Here is a 5,112-nt window from a genome sequence, read left to right as displayed (position 1 = left end):
GTTTTTATATATACATAATAAATATACACAGTACACATACAGATATTATGTAAACAAAACAGTTTATTTTGGATGCGATTAATCATTTGACAGCACTAAAAACAACTAAAACTGAAATATATTTAATGCTAAAAATGACAAAAACACAGAAGATTACTAAAACTTCAACTGAAATTAAAATGAAAACTGAAAAAAAAAATACTTGAAAATATGAGTAAAAACTTTAATAGTAGTTTACTAGGCATGAAATGTCAGCAAACTGACGAACAAAACAAACGCAAACGTGAAGATTGTGCAACTGTAATTATAGATAAATGTCATAATTACAAACGAGTTTATTAGTGAGTAATGCGAGTTATTAATGTAGAATCAGCTGCTGTTTTTCACTATCAGGAGGGTTTTGTTGGCCTGCAGGTATGAAACTGACAGAACAAATATTACCCACACACACACACACACACACACTGTATAAACATGCTTTCTGACTGTACGTCATCTGAATTCCTGAGCCGTATGTACGGCAGTCCAGTTCTTACATGCATCTGTAAAACTGATGATGGAAATATTATTTTCTGTCTTTTGTCATCGTTTTTCACTGATTGTGAAACACAAGAGTCTCTGTATGAACATCAGTTGAGACGTCAGAAAACTGTTCTAAGGCTTCGGTTGTTTGAAAAAGTTTGGTTTTGCAAAATATAAAAGAAAAACAAACAAACAATAAAACAATTTATATACAGTGCAGAAAGAGAATGAAAATATGTAAGGGCTTATTTAAAGCCAGTGTTATAATTTTTGTTAATATTTGGAATATTTTAAATTAATGATTTTATAATTTAGCTTTTTTTTTTTTTTTGTCATTTGTAGTAGTTTTTTATGTATGTCTATGTAATTTTTACATTTTTATTTCTGTTATTTATAGTTAAGTAAAGTTAACATTAATTATATTTCAAGTAACACACACACACACACACACATATATATATATATATATTTAATATATTATATTATTTTGTTTAGTTTTTGTTTCAACCCTGTTTAAAGACTCCGTCTAAACAATATATAATTTTAAAACTGAATGGCATACAGAAATGTATATGACTACATCAAACTAATAAAACCAGTGAAATTAAAGCAACAATACTATATTTGTTTTGTTTTAGTTTAAACAATTTTTTTGTGCTTGTAAAATGTTTGGGTGTCTTTACAATAAATGACACTTGCTGTGATATTTAGATTAAAGTTGTGAACTAAACACATAATTTTGGGTCAATATACAGTCATTCTGTAATCAGGGGTGGGATATGTGTGTGTTTTTTAGATATTTAGGTGATGCAAATGAACTTTTGCTTTGTAAAATGCATCATCTGTAGCTTCTGTGCTGTAAATCCCAATAGAAATGAATAGAGTCAGAGTCAGTGTTTAAATGTGAACTGTGAGGAACAGAGCGAGATGATATGAGCGGTGTTTTCTGACTGAGGTCAGCATCTGAGGACGGATGGTAAAAGCATCAGCATTTGAGACGCACCGATGATCAGAACAGATGTCGGCGAGTGTGTGTGTGTGTGTGTGTGTGTGTGTGTGTGTGAGCGGGACAGTGAGAGTTAATGGACAGCTGATGTCCTGCAGGAGATTCGTCTTATATTGATCTGCTCCTTACAGATGGACTTATAAAACTGAGACGTCCCATAATACAGCAGTGCGACTTCAGCTGATGGACCTTAAACACTTACTGTTCTAAAGTCCACATCTCAAGTGTTTTTACTGTAACTGGATCTGTAGTGGTTTTTGTTTTGTTTAGTTTTTCGTTCACTCAGAACACCCTAACAATTTCATAGCTGCTTAAATTAGGACTGTTTGGGGTGTAGTTGGTGTAGTAATATAAGTGATATTTATGGAAAGCATAGATTCAGTGATGATGTACTCTGTTTAAAACCCTCATGCATGTATTTTCATACGCAGCATGTGATATTGTAATATTGTCTACACAGTGGGATCTTGTGTGCATAGTTGTGTGATGCAGTGAGACAGAACACGTTGATCTTATTCTGCTGTAAATCACTCTTATAATCCATCCAAACATCCAGTGAATGGACATAATTTCATAATCATCATGCCAGAGAGAGAAGCGTGTCACAGCGTGCCGCATGAACACTGACGCATCACAATAATGATGCTTAACGATGCTTCAGGGACAAAATCATCCCCAGAAGCAAGAGAAATCAGAAAGACTCTTCTGCTGATCAAGGCTGCATTTATTTGATCAAAAATATTGTAAAAATTCTGAAATATTATTCTAATGTAAAACAGCTGTTTTCTATGTGAATATGTGTTAAACTGTAATGTATTTCTGTGAAGCGCAGCTGTATTTTCAGCATCATTACTGCAGTCTTCAGTGTCACGTGATCTTCAGAAATCATAATAATATGCTGATTTGCTGCTCGAGAAACATTTCTGATTATTATCAATGTTGAAAACACAATATTTTTGTGTAAGCTGTGATACATTTTATTTTTCAGGATTCACAGATGAATAGAAAGTTCAAAAGAACAGCATTTATTTATTTAAATAATTTCAACAGGGTTCCTGTATTCTATTGTTTTCTGTTCCAGGAACATCAAGCTGCTTAAAGTACTTCCTCCATTCGCTGGAGATCTGAGCTCACTCACTTCTGCTGTTTGTTTCTGTTGATTGACAAAACAGATCCTTAAATCCTGAAACACACACACACATGTCTGGTTTGCTATCCTTGTGGGGACTCTCCATAGGCGTAATGGTTTTATACTGTACAGACCGTATATTCTATTGTCCTACACCAACCCTACACCTAAACCTACCCCTTACAGGAGACTACAGGCATTTTTAGATTTTCAAAAACTTAATTCTGTGTGATTTATTAGCTTGTTTGCCCGTGGAGAGCTCAATTTAGGTCCCCACCGTGACACGAGTCCCCATGAGTCTGTGTGTATTCAGGTTTAAGTCCCCACCTGAATAGAAAACAAGTACACACATATATGTTCGTTTTGTGAAAAGTGGGGACATCCCATAGGCGTAATGGTTTTATACTGTACTTACTGTATGTGTTATTGACCTACACCAACCCTACACCTAAACCTACCCCTTACAGGAGACTACAGGCATTTTTAGATTTTCAAAAACTTAATTCTGTGTGATTTATTAGCTTGTTTGCCCGTGGAGAGCTCAATTTAGGTCCCCACCGTGACACGAGTCCCCATGAGTCTGTGTGTATTCAGGTTTAAGTCCCCACCTGAATAGAAAACAAGTACACACATATATGTTCGTTTTGTGAAAAGTGGGATCTTGTGTGCATAGTTGTGTGATGCAGTGAGACAGAACACGTTGATCTTATTCTGCTGTAAATCACTCTTATAATCCATCCAAACATCCAGTGAATGGACATAATTTCATAATCATCATGCCAGAGAGAGAAGCGTGTCACAGCGTGCCGCATGAACACTGACGCATCACAATAATGATGCTTAACGATGCTTCAGGGACAAAATCATCCCCAGAAGCAAGAGAAATCAGAAAGACTCTTCTGCTGATCAAGGCTGCATTTATTTGATCAAAAATATTGTAAAAATTCTGAAATATTATTCTAATGTAAAACAGCTGTTTTACATTAGAATAATATTTCAGAATTTTCTACAGTATTTTTGATCAAATAAATGCAGCTTTGGTGAGCAGAAGAGATTCTTTCAGAAATATTAAAACAAACATTTGCTTTCCTCCAGACAGCAAAACATCATGAATTAAACAAACACCGTCACGTCCGAGAGCCTCAGTCAGAATAATCACACTAGATTCACACTAACAGCATTATGAGTGTGTGTGTGTGTGCGTGTGTGTGTGTGCGTGTGTGTGTGTGTGTGTGTGTGTGCGTGTGTGTGTGTGTGTGTGTGCGTGTGTGTGTGTGTGTGTGCGTGTGTGTGTGTGCGTGTGTGTGTGTGTGTGCGTCACTGCATGAGTGTTTAATTATTAACACTCTTCATGCAGAGACAGACAGAAACTGTTATTGTATGTTATAAAGAACTAAAGAACATGAACTCAAAAGAAAAATAAGAAATGATTGACTGTTATGAACATACACATTTTGCCATTTAACGATTGCCATTTTGATTCCTCAAAGAACCTTTCACTGAACAGTTTAAGAGAACAATTTTATTTCTTACTGTGAAGAACATTTCATAAAGAAGCTTTTTCCACTTCAGAGAACCAATGGATGTTAAAAGTTCTTCATGGAACTGTCAATGCCAATAAAAACTCTTATTTTTAGGAGTGTGAGTTTATTTCAGTGTGCTGTTAGATACTGTGCTTTCCTCCATACAGTGTCCATATGGCGTAACGGATCCACACACACTCTATAATACTCACAATGAGACTGTATTCTGTGTCCGGACACCTGAAACCCTGCAGCGTTTCTCTGGATTCACCCCACAGCCTGCAGACAACATGATTCACCAAACAAAAGACCTCAGACTCTCAGAGCGGTTCCCACAGCGGCCAACACACACCTCCAGGGAAAGAGCAGCGTCTGATGGGATCACGTGTGTGTGTGTGTGTGTGCGTCACTGCATGAGTGTTTAATTATTAACACTCTTCATGCAGAGACAGACAGAAACTGTTATTGTATGTTATAAAGAACTAAAGAACATGAACTCAAAAGAAAAATAAGAAATGATTGACTGTTATGAACATACACATTTTGCCATTTAACGATTGCCATTTTGATTCCTCAAAGAACCTTTCACTGAACAGTTTAAGAGAACAATTTTATTTCTTACTGTGAAGAACATTTCATAAAGAAGCTTTTTCCACTTCAGAGAACCAATGGATGTTAAAAGTTCTTCATGGAACTGTCAATGCCAATAAAAACTCTTATTTTTAGGAGTGTGAGTTTATTTCAGTGTGCTGTTAGATACTGTGCTTTCCTCCATACAGTGTCCATATGGCGTAACGGATCCACACACACTCTATAATACTCACAATGAGACTGTATTCTGTGTCCGGACACCTGAAACCCTGCAGCGTTTCTCTGGATTCACCCCACAGCCTGCAGACAACATGATTCACCAAACAAAAGACCTCAGACTC

Source organism: Onychostoma macrolepis, chromosome 21 (assembly GCF_012432095.1).
Source record: "Onychostoma macrolepis isolate SWU-2019 chromosome 21, ASM1243209v1, whole genome shotgun sequence".
Classification (NCBI taxonomy): domain Eukaryota; kingdom Metazoa; phylum Chordata; class Actinopteri; order Cypriniformes; family Cyprinidae; genus Onychostoma; species Onychostoma macrolepis.
Note: the sequence above shows the minus strand (reverse complement) of the source record.